At 39.8% G+C, this 12,005-nt stretch overlaps 1 protein-coding gene across 2 annotated transcripts in view; it reads left to right on the forward strand.

Annotated features, from left to right (window-relative positions):
* Positions 1 to 12,005, forward strand: part of AMOT (angiomotin) — a 62,521-nt gene that overhangs the window by 2,864 nt on the left and 47,652 nt on the right. For both annotated transcript variants that reach the window (XM_016198031.2, XM_016198026.2), the window contains exon 2: positions 5,742 to 5,818. The gene's annotated coding sequence lies outside the window, so the exon portion shown is untranslated. The remainder of the gene's footprint in view (positions 1 to 5,741; positions 5,819 to 12,005) is intronic.

Here is a 12,005-nt window from a genome sequence, read left to right on the forward strand (position 1 = left end):
TTAGGATGGTAAATGGCTAAATGTTCCCAAATCTCCTATTACATCACCTCTTACCCCCATGGATTCAGTGGGTTTGGAGATCTGCTTGACAAGTTAATTAGCTTGGGACTAAACCAATTTGTTTAGAATTGTGCTCCATTGATTTCCTGTCCCCAGGAATTTTTGTTGGTGGTTTACTATGACATGTTTTCTTTAGTCTTGCTTACTTCTTCGTTCCTTGCTACCTTTTGTAGACTTTGGTCCAAAATTTAGGGTGTCACCCCCAAGTCAAAGGTTAGAATTTGGTCCCAGGAATGAAGGGGCATTAAACAGGCTGTCCATACTGCATTACTCTCCTCCGTGGTGGGCTTTGTACGCCTTTTAACCCAGAGAAAGGAGGGAAGTCGCTTCTTCCACTCATAAAATTTGGTCTAAAAAAAGAAAAAAAAAAAAAAAAATGGGAGGTAATTAGCTTTATAAAAGAATCCACTACAGAGTTCTTTGAAAGAGCTAGCTTTCCTAATTAGAGCCTTTGAGCTATTACTTAATATATAAAAATTCACTATAACTGAGCCTTCTCAGAAACATATTTATTGCAGAAAGACATTAGAATTTTGTTGTAATGATTATTGTTTGAATTAAGTGAGGCCATTAGTTGGCCTTTGAAGTCTTTTTGTTGTATAAGATGGACTTAATTGTCTAAATCATTTTGGCTTATAATAATGCTGGCCACATTTAGCCCTAGCATACAACCATTTGTAGAAGGGAGCTAGTATGACTTTGTGGATCAGACTTCACAGATTTTGATAATTGTAAGGATGGGACTCTCTACACCATATAGGTGAAATATTTTAATTCCAGCTATTATATTCAAATACCTCAAAGACACAGAAAATTGCTTCAGGTAAATAACAGCAACTTAAATATACGAAGCTTTCCTAGTGAGCCTATTGGTGAGAAGGATCTGGGCTCTTGGCCCACCTCTAACTCAGTTTACTACCCTTGATAAGTTTTCCCCTTTTTGAGGGTAGGACAGAATGTACTGAAGGCCTGTTCTCAGAAGTTTATGGTTCTCTTCCTAGGTCTTGGTTTCTGGTGTGAGTATGAATGATCCCTAGTAGAATGGGGCGCAGCAGTTGTTAGAAATACAATCATGTAGTCATCTGGACAATTTTTTAAATAGATTTTTATTGATTTCAGAGAGAGAGGAAGGGAGAGGGAAAGAGAGATAGAAAACTTCAATGATGAGAGAGTTACTGATCGGCTGCCTCCTGCACGCCCCCAACTGGGGATAAAGCCTGCAACCTGGGCATGTGCCCTGACCAGGAATCGAACTGTGATCTCCTGGATCTTAGGTCGACGTTCAACTGCTGAGCCACGCCAGCTGGGCACATCTGAATAATTTTTAAAAGCCTGTAAGGATATATCAATATAAATGCCTTCTGTTTTGTATTTTAACAACATACCTAATTAAAAAGCTAAGATCCTGCCCCAAACTTTGTCAAGAATCTCATCATCCTAACAGATCACCTACTTTTCGTTTTATCTAATTCCTTTCAGTCCTTGTTTCTCAACTTACTTGAATTTTCATAGAGTCATAGAAATGCCCACTGTTGCTTTTAAATAAGTGCCCACCTAAGACTTACCTTTGTAAATCTGTGTGGAGGAATGAAGTCAGAACTTGACTGAATTTACATGTAGAATCACATCCATTTGTTTCTTGAATGCCAGGAGTGACTAGGTGTGATTTAGGGGTGTTCAGGTACCTAGCAAGGCTATTAATTCTACTCCCTTGACCTCCTGTTAACCCTCCATCATTCATTTTAAGCAAAAAGAAAATGGTTCACCGTTTGCTTTATCTAAATCACTAGCATTAATCCTCAGATCACTGTATCATGATATCCCATCATGAGGGTACAAATTTGGGTAGACTATGGAATCTCCCAAGTGAGAAAGGAAAAGCAAGAAAGCACAAAGCTATTTTATAGCTTTGAAATGAATATGTTTAAATTAGACATTTAAGTAAGGAAACTAAGGATTTTAGACAATGAAATATAAGATATGTAAGTTCTAGCAAGATAACCTGCGTTTGAGACCTTCACCATATAGTGAAAGTTCAGGTGCAGGGTCCTTTAACTTTCTTTCTTTCTTTTTTTTTTTTTTAATCCTCACCCGAGGATATTTTTTCCATTGCTTTTCAGAGAGAGTGGAAGGGAGAGAGAGAGAGAGACAGAAACATCAATGTGAGAGAAACACATCAATTGGTTGCCTCCTGCACGCGCCCTGACTGGGGCTGGGGATTGATCCTGCAACCAATGTACGTGCCCTTGGCCAGAATCGAACCCGGGACCCTTTGGTCAGCAGGCCGACACCCTAACCACTGAGCCAAACCACCTAGGACTTTCATTTTTTTTTTTTTGATAGCAAAGTTATAATATACATATGATCGTAAATTTTGGATGGATTCATTCCTGAAAACCAGTGGCTCATCATAAATTAGATTAAGTTTCTTTAACTGGAATAGGAAGGTGAAATATAAGTTTTTAGTACTTAGTACCAAGTTCAGTACAGGGACATTTTTTAATGATATGTGTTCATGGGGAAAATGCAGATGGATATATTTATATGCTAGATCTCCTAAGGTAATTTTTGAACATCTTTTTTAACTCTATCAACTGTCCTTCACATTTGTAAAGTCCCTTTCACTATTGCCCCTCACTCCATGAAATATCATTAAGCTGTGTGACTTGAAGTTAGGATCTGGGTGTCTCTGCTCTGTCCTCTCTGACTTGCCATGTGACCAAGGGTAAATAAATTAGCTGCTCTGAGCTTCAGTTACCCTTCTGGGAAGCAAGGATATTAATACTTCACAGAGGTGTTTAGGCATGCTTCGTATTGGGCACAGGCTTTGAGGTCATTGGATGAAAGGTGTTTGCATGATGGCAGAGCAGGCTTATTATAGGGTCCTAAGCAGGTGTTGACTTTTAATAAGCTTTGCTCTCTTATAGTGCCTTTTGCTTCATTGCCTTATTGACGATAATTGATTGTACCATCGTTTGTATTATTGACCCTCTTGGTTCTTAAAATAATTAAACATTCTGTGTGGTAAGTTGAAGTCCTAGTAAGAGGACTCTAGCATCTCCCAGGATGGTGAGAATAGCTTCAAAAAGAGACATTAGTTGGAATGTGCCATAGAGTTTAGTGAGTTCTTCTGACCTCTTCCAGAAGATTAAAAAGAGTAAAGCAAATTTCTGTGTGTGTGTGTGTGTGTGTGTGTGTGTGTGTGTTTTAAAGGAGAAAGTTTTGAGTAATATTTGCTTGTGACACATACTGATGATAGCCAGTAACTGAAACCCAGCCATCATAGTGTTTTATACACAGCTGGTTTTTATTAATGATGGAATATTTATGCTTGCTGTACAATTCATGGCTCATTTCCATGTGTATGTCAGGACTTAAATACCCCCAAAAGCAACATTAAGATAACATTAAATATAAATGTGGCCAAGCTGGAAAGGGTGTGTTTTGGGGGGGTTTCTCTTATTCTTATTGGTGTTGCTTCAGATAACAGTAACTGCCCCCCAACTTTAGGCACTGGTGCAGATCTTTTTTTTCCTTTCTATAACCCATTGCAAACTTTACATTTTGATCCTTCTGATATGGACAAATGATCTCCCCTCCCTGTGTGATGCAGATGAAACTGATGTATGTGTTTTTTAAGAGCATATTTTCCCTGCACATGCTTCTCATTATCTGAGAGGCCTGGACTCAATAAGTAAAGGAGCAGAGAAACCACATAATTGAAAGGAGAATGACGGTGGTGCATACTTGGAATATTTGTGGGAAGGGGATTGCTGACATCAGAAAATTTAGTGGCCTGAGTGTTAACAGCATTGAAGAGGAATAAGCTTTCTGTGTTTCTGTGCGTTGAGACTTATTTTTATGGGATAAAAATAGGGGCCAGGTTTGACATCCTTTTATGAAGTTGCCCTGGAAACTTTGATGATTATAGAATAGTTCAATTAAAACCTTCCCCATTAGGAAGCTAATTAGTATATTACTTAATCATTTGGGTAGTTTTCAAGGGGCCTGGATTTGCATTGAAGTAATGACATTTTTTTTCATGTGATAGGAAACTAAGATAAAAATCACAGATGGGGAAAATTATTTAGACTGCGTATATTGAAGAAATCTAACTTTTTCCTTATTACATTTAGGTTTGCAGTTCAGATAGTCATTTCACTCTGTTTATATACAGTGATCACATTTTAGTTTAGTAGCCAGTTTTACTTTCTGGATCACAGGCTGTAGACAAATGCTTATTCATTTGAGTTTCCCATATGAATTGGAGAAATATGACAAATGACAATAAATCATTTTATTAAGGTAATGTTTTGGGGTTTTTTTCTTCTACAATTAGTTTCTCTTTGGGGTGTGTGTGTGTGTGTGTGTGTGTGTGCGTGTGCGTGTGTGTTTGGGAGAGGCAGATTGTTGTTGTTTTTTAAAAGCAAACAAATCTTGGAGCTAGGAAAATTTTGATGACCCTCTTTGCTCCCAAGAACATTCTTTCTGCCTCAGGCTCTCAGTTAGTCTTCCATTAGGGCGATTTGATGATTTTTCTGACCTGTACGTTTTGTGACTAGGCTAGCAGCTCTCCCTTGGCAGCCTGAAAGAGAGTGTTTATGATAGGAACTGGAGTGCAGGATTCCTAGCAGGTTCTTTCTTCTGTACTATGACTTTTTTAAGAGAATGAATACTTGTTCCTGAGGTTTCAGGGCCATTTGAAATAGAGTAAGTGCTCAGTAGCTAAATATGTAACGTGGTGCTCCTTTCCCCCATAACTAGTAGGGGAGAGTCATTCTGTACATATACAGGGGTGGGAAAAAGTAGGTTTATGGTTGTGAGTATGGAAAATAATACAACAATTAATAAATAATAATACAAGAATAAACTCTGATTTGTGTGCTCATAACTGGAAACCTACTTTTGCCCCACCCTGTACTCCCTGACTCTATACCTGCAGCATATGCCTGCACTAAAGTTTTGGAGAGTGGGCAAGTTGGCTGGGTTATATGATTTGTAGTTTAACTGATTTCACTCTCGTCCTTCCTGGGAAGACATGGTCGAGATTTAATTTCGCAATGGCAACTCAGTCAGGACCGGTTCTTGGGACTTGCAAGTCAGCAGGAGGAGGAGGGGCTGATTCTGGGGAGTGACTCAGGCCCTTTGGTATGAAGATATGAAACGCTGGCTCCTGTCCCTGCACCTGCTGGATGCCACACCTGTAGTCGGCACCTGAGCCCCACTCAGACGCAAAAACCAGACTGAAGGCAGATGGGGCTCCCTTCAAAAGGGGTCCAGCAAAGCAAGGAGCTCCCAATTATGTTAGTGGAGCGCCACTGCAAATTATATTTAGCTGTTCCAGTATTGGTATGGGAAATGTCTTAGATATTTTCTTGTAGGTACAGTGCACTAGCTTGCTCAAGAGGGAATGTGCTTGGAGCCCCTAGGGAATCTGCTTTCTTAATGAATTTTTCTTGTGAACTGTCCTCTTAAAAACTGAAGAGTCAGTTCTGTAGAGGTTCGTGTCTAATAACCCAGCACAGGGTAGGAAGTCACAAGACCTGGGTTCTTACCCTGGCCCCACCAGTGGGCCACAGTGAAACCTTGGTTAAATTAGTTATCATTAGCCATCTGTCCTGGACTTAAGCTGCTGCAGTTGTAAAATAGAATTAATCACATCTGCCTTTATGTCCTCACAGAGCTGCTGAGAAGGACAAATAAGATAACAGAAGTGAAAGAGCTTTTGTCCCCTTAGAAGAAAGGCTGAGAACGAAAGGTAATAGTATGATTGTTATTGCTATTTTGTCTTTCATTCCTTTTCTTCTCTTTCTGTTGCCTCTAGCAAAGTCTTTGGGAAGTTGTTATTTGCTCTGTATGCAATTAGCAAGTATATTTTATGTACCAATGAATGTTTTAGGTGTTAGGAATGACACAGAAGAAAAGCTTGCACTCAGCCAGTGCGCTCTAAAAACTTGCAGTCTAGCCACCTCCATTCTGGTTCAACCTATTAAGTGATTTCTGCCTGGGTACTTAGAAGCTTAAAGGACTAGAATTAACTTCTTTTTTCCTCTCTGCATTGCAACTGGGGACTTCCATTCCTGGGGCCGTGTGTTCCAAAGTCTAGATTGAAGATATAAGGGGAAGGGGGTGGTGGTATGGAGAGCCATAGGTAAATAAAGGAATTTCTCTTGCACCACGCTCACATTTGCAAAGTACCTGACCCTTGCCCACTTTTTTCAGGGGCCCAACCTAGTTTCACCTTTGGTTCCAGTCTGCTCCTACTCTGTACACTCCATCCCACTTTTGGACCTTAGCAGGTATCCATATGCTAATGGTTCCCAAAGCTATACCTCAGCTTATCTTTGACTCCTCCCTTTCCAACTTCTCCAAGGTGAAGTCTGTTATCAGATTCCATGTCTCCTACTCAGCTCATAGGTCTCTTCCTCTAGGAAGCTTTGCTCAGGTAGCTCAGAGGTTTTTGCAGGCTCCTCTGTGTTGCCAGAGCTATCTGCTCACACCTCTGGTTTCCTGTTGGATTTTATCTACTGCTTGACTGGGAGCTCCTTGAGGACTGGACTCTGTGTTTTTATTTATCTTTTCTTATGCACCCTAGGACCTTCACAGTGTCTGGCTATAGTTATGTGCTTAATAAATGTTTGTGGAAAATATGGCATGATAAGTGCTCTAATAGAGATGTGTATAAAGTTCAGAAGAAACCGTGAGGAGAGAGAATTTGTTTTCAATATTGAGCAGCTTTGGGGGGCAGGGTGAAGATGGAGAAAGATTAGGGAAAAACCTTCCAGGGGAAGGTGAAGAGCATTGTCCTCTTCTAAGAATTCTTACTAAGCAGCCCAGGAAAGAAATGCCTGTTGTGTCTGTTTTTGCTAAGGCATCTCTGGCCTGTTTTCCTTCCCTGCCTTAGGACTGGATCACTTTTATGGTCGAGTCTGCAAATAAACCTCTGTCTATAACACATTGGCCATTTAAGACAGGTGCCACTTAGCCATATAATATTAAACAGGGCTGACCTTAAATGTGCCACCTTAACGGTGGCTGAAAATAGAGGTTCACAGGCACAGTGGTTATGTATACTTAGTTCTATATAGCGCAATACCCTGTCAGATATATTCAATATTGGTGTCTGAAAACTAACCAGTTTAATTCTGAGAATTTAGCATGTTGGGTCACTAGAACTGAATGTCTTCAAGCTGACTGTCAGATCTTTCCAAGGGCGAAAAATGAAACATGATATACACCATTACAGGCCATGAACCTGTTCTCACCCACCTGATGCTTTTACTAATTAGCTTCTTGACTGAGTGGCAATTTGGCACAAGTGCATGCAAGCTAGATTCACAAGGAAGTCCACATTCCACTTGGCCATTTTGAAAGCCAGTGGGACACTGCGCTGCTTCTCTTGGCTTCTTTCCTTCCCAGGAGTCCTGCTCTGCCCTGGTGGGAAAATGGGAGCAGGATAACTTTTCATTAAATGAAGGAGAGATTTCATGGGCTTTGATGTTTTGCTAGTTTTATTTTTTTAGTGGTTTGTCTAAAAACATTCATGTTCCTTGACCCATTAATTTTACTTTGGGGATTCTCTCATTAGGAAACAATCCAAAATATTGAAAAAGGCTAAATCACAAAGATGTTTTTATAACATTATTTAGACTAGAACAAAATTTAAAGCAATGTAAATGTCTGAATAATTGGAAAATGGGTAAGTGAATCTTGATACACTCATTTAATGGACTATTACACAGTCATTGCAGTGTTTGTTATGAAGTCTCTGCCACAACATGGAGAAAGTGCTTATAATAAAGTGAAATATAAGATCCAGAATTACATGTACATTCATATTTCATTGCTTTGTAAAAATGCAAATACACAAAGAAAAAACTAAAGGAAATACTCTATAATGTTAACAATGTTTGGGCTGAGTTGCTAGGATTATGAGTGATTTTTTCTTTGTTATAAATATTTGCATGTTGTGCTTATGTTACTTGTAAAATAAGTAAAAATAAAAGTAGTATGCCATTGAAGATGGGATATTGGTAAAGTAGACAGCTTCTAGGTGTATTTTAAAACTTTTCTCAGTTTATTCTCAATCCGATTTTATGGACTGCTTATACTCTTTCTGAGGCAAGAGGAAGCGGGCTGGAATGGCGTGATCTATTTATTCCTGTCTTGGAATGGGTGTGTGTGGAGTGCGGTGAAGGGGTGGTGGCAACAGTATTTTTCTTGTTACCCAGTATTTCACTGTTCATGTACATTTTATGGTTAATCACTTCTGTTGCCTGTTAATATGTTCTACTGAATTGCTTTATAGTACAGAAAAGTAAAACTGGAACCAAATTGACCACACCTTTGAGCTGCCATCTCAGAAACAGATAACTGACATTGATCCTCAGTAAGATTTGGAAATACCAAGGTCTTACTGTAGTTCTTAAAATAAATTTCTAACCTAGATTGAGGTAGAGATAGGAGGAAAGAGGTGGGGCTGACTCAAAGCCTTTTCTTAAGCTAGCAATAGACTTAAGTAACAGTAAGTACCAAGTTGTTGGCAAGACCTAAAACAGGGGCCTGGAAATATTGATCAGTGGAGGTTCCTGTTACTCTCTGAACTATCTGCATATCTTGGCCTAAAGAGGAGAGATTGTGTAAAGTCCTTCCACTATACTTCTAACTAAACACATCCCTTTTACCTGTTTGGATCCCCCCCCCCCCACCATTATCATTTTATTTACAATGGAATTTAAAAATTGGTGGTAGGATTAAGCCCCATTCATAGTCCTTAAAAACTAGAGTCAATTCAGTTTAATAAATATTTATTAAGCTTCTTCTATATGTAAACTAATTTGCTAGATAATATATTTTAGTGGAAGGACTATTCCCCTTGGAGTAATAAAACTTGTGTTCTGGCCCTGACTCTGACCCCTTTTAAGCTCTGGCATCATCATCTATAAAAAGAGAGGGTTGGACCACTGGATGGTCTCCCAAAAGTCTTTCTTGTTCGAACATCCATTGATGTAAGGACCTCTGCACACAGACTGAGTTGCAAATAAAGGCTTCACAAAATCAACCCTACTTTATAAATAAATTGCTGCAGCCTTCTAGAAAGAAAACCACTTTGAAATAATAATATTAATAGCTAACTTTTACTGAGCCTTTACTATGTCGCAGGCTCTGTGTTTATACTTTACATGGATTACCCCCTTCAGCTTTATAAAACTCTGTGAGGTATGAACATCATTATCCTTAGTTTGCAGATGATGAAATTTGAGACTTGGGGAAGTCAAGAGACGTGTATGAGGTCAATTAGTAAGCCATAGATCCAGAATTTGAACTTGGACAGAGTAACTTTAGGCCCAGGCTCTTAACCATGATGTTTATATTGCCTGCCCATTACCCATTGAAAGTTTAGGGATAGCCTGCAAAGGGACCATTGGTTCTTACCTTCCAGAGGAAGTGAGTTAGCATCCTGATTTGCAAGACTGTTGGGAAAGGTGTTCCCTAGGACACTTCAGGCCACAATATGGACTTACCTGAGAGGACATGAGAGAATTCAGTGGGCTGTTTTGCCTCTCTCTTCGTGTGTGTGTGTGTGTGTGTGTGTGTGTGTGTTATGTACAAATACGTGCATGCAGACATATGGAAAACTTTGAGTTGGCTTATTTCCATATAGCTGGAAGTAAAATTGTATGAACAAGTTGACCAAGATTTAGCAGAGAAACAGGTTTCCTAGACTTAAATTGTTCATCCTGGTTGGTGGAGTGGGGAGTAGGGGCAGAATAGGAAGAGGGGATAGAAGGGACAAAGAGAAGATCTTACAGGCATATTTCAAAATTTATTTGAAGGGTGGGAATTTGGCCACCTTATCATGTTGATTTTCTGGGACTTGGGTTGGGAAACATCTGGGCTCTAACTAATGTGTTTTGGCATAACCTCCCAGGTATACTGGGAGAAGCCAATGACTGCAAATGGAGTAAGAATTTAGCTTGGCCTTGCTGACCCGTTGTTATTACAGAAGAGGTGAATATATAGATTCAAATTGCATTTTTAAAGAGAGAACATGGATATCCTTTCGTCCCCTAGCAAATATCTTCAGGCACAGTCTATTTGTCCAGGAGAAACAAGGTTATTTTATTGATTGAAGATGATGTCAGACCCCTGGAAGTTGGGGTGATTAAAGCTGTGGGCAGATTAAAGGTTGCAGAGTTCATACTATTTTAGTTCTTGCACATGAGACAAAAAATATTTTCCTTTCATTTCTCTAATAAATAAATGGAGTAGTGTTTTCCTTTTTCTGTGACTCTTACCATTGTAGGTGAACATAAGTTCTTTAAGAAACAATCAGCAAACTGGAGAGAAATCAGCAAAACTTTTTTCTTAGGCTGAGTTCTTTTCCTCTTTTAAACAGAAACAAAAAAGGCCAGGGGGTAGGGTAATGGGGAGGGACCATCTGTCCAGTTGGCTTAAAATGATTTGGATTTTGAAAGGATATGGAAGAGGGAGGACAAAATTAAGGGAAGAGAGTAAAACTTTGGACAAGTAAAGTTTTTTGGTGAGGAGCTGGGTGTTAGGAGCAAGCCAGTCAAGATTGGCATGAAGAATCTAAATAGTCCTGGCAAAGAACTGTATGGTGGTTTCTCTCCAGGGGTTCAAGTTTAAAAGCCTCAGGCTATTTTCTACTTGTTTCAGTTTTTTTTAAAAAAGACAACTGTTTTGTTCAGAATTGGACAATCAAAGCACGGTGGTTATTTACCATAGCTCTGTTAACAGTCCAGCTTTGATTCCAGTTAGAAGTTGTTCCTCTCTTTGAAATTAGGGGAGACACCCCCAAATAATTACCTTGCAGATTGGAGATGGTTTTGCTTTTGATTGTGATTACACATTAGGCCAAAAACAAGATGGAAAGACAAATTTCCATGTTTGCTCACTCTATATCTGTTCATTTTATTTTTGGCAACGTTGCAAGGAAGTAATGTTAAATTAATCACTGTGCGGTTTTGTGGATTTTTTAAAAACTTGGATGCTTTGGACATGCTCCTGAAATACAGAGATGCTTGTGTGTTTCCTCTGCAATGCCTTACTCTGCAGGCAGTGTCCCTGGTGCAGTTTAAAGCCTTTCCTTTAAGTGATAAGAGTGAATCATGGCTAAGCCAGGACAGAAAATAAGAATGTGGATTATGTGCATGTCACCTAAACACAAACTCTTCAGACTGATAACCATTTTGGTTGGCCCTGCAGGCCTTTTCAGAGGGCCAAGACAGTAATTAGAAATGAGGACTATCTCAGACCCATATCTGGTGGGCATTTGCAGCTAGCCTCTATTGTGTGAGTCTAGTCTTTCATTTTTGGGGGATACCGAGGCTGTGAAAGTGCTGAGAAAACAAGTAGGGGCATCTTCGTGAAGGAGAAGGGTTGCTGCTATGGAATGAGAAGGGTGATTGCCTTTGCTGCCTCAGGAAGAATGGCTGGGCCATTGATAAGATTGTACTCTCTGGCTCTGTGAGGGCAGGAACTGTATGCTGCATGTCTTTTGTATTCCTCAGTGTTTAGCATGAGGCTGGAAAATGTCTGGACTAGCCAGTATGCAATACATAATAATGACTTGGTTCAAAAGGAGTTTGGGTTTGCTCCTGAGGCTGTAGCAGTTGAATCAGGAGCTCCACTGAGCATTTATCTTTGACCAAGTACCTATCTTCTGATGACTGCTTTTTCCTCTGGGATGAAAGCCTCACTCACCTGCCCTGCTATTGATAGCAGTTTAAAGGTAGCACCTTAAAGGTGACAGTGGTTATGGCTTCTGCCCTCACCCATCCTTCCAACTCAGAATCCAAGCAGCTGCTTTTTGGGGGCTGTGAGGCTAGAGCAGAGCAAGCTTTTCCCATCTTGGACCTGGACATTTCCATCTCCTGGAGACTGCTGATCTCCTGAACTTACTCCTGGATAGTGGTTTCTTT

This window comes from Miniopterus natalensis, chromosome X (assembly GCF_054644295.1).
Source record: "Miniopterus natalensis isolate mMinNat1 chromosome X, mMinNat1.hap1, whole genome shotgun sequence".
Taxonomy (NCBI): domain Eukaryota; kingdom Metazoa; phylum Chordata; class Mammalia; order Chiroptera; family Miniopteridae; genus Miniopterus; species Miniopterus natalensis.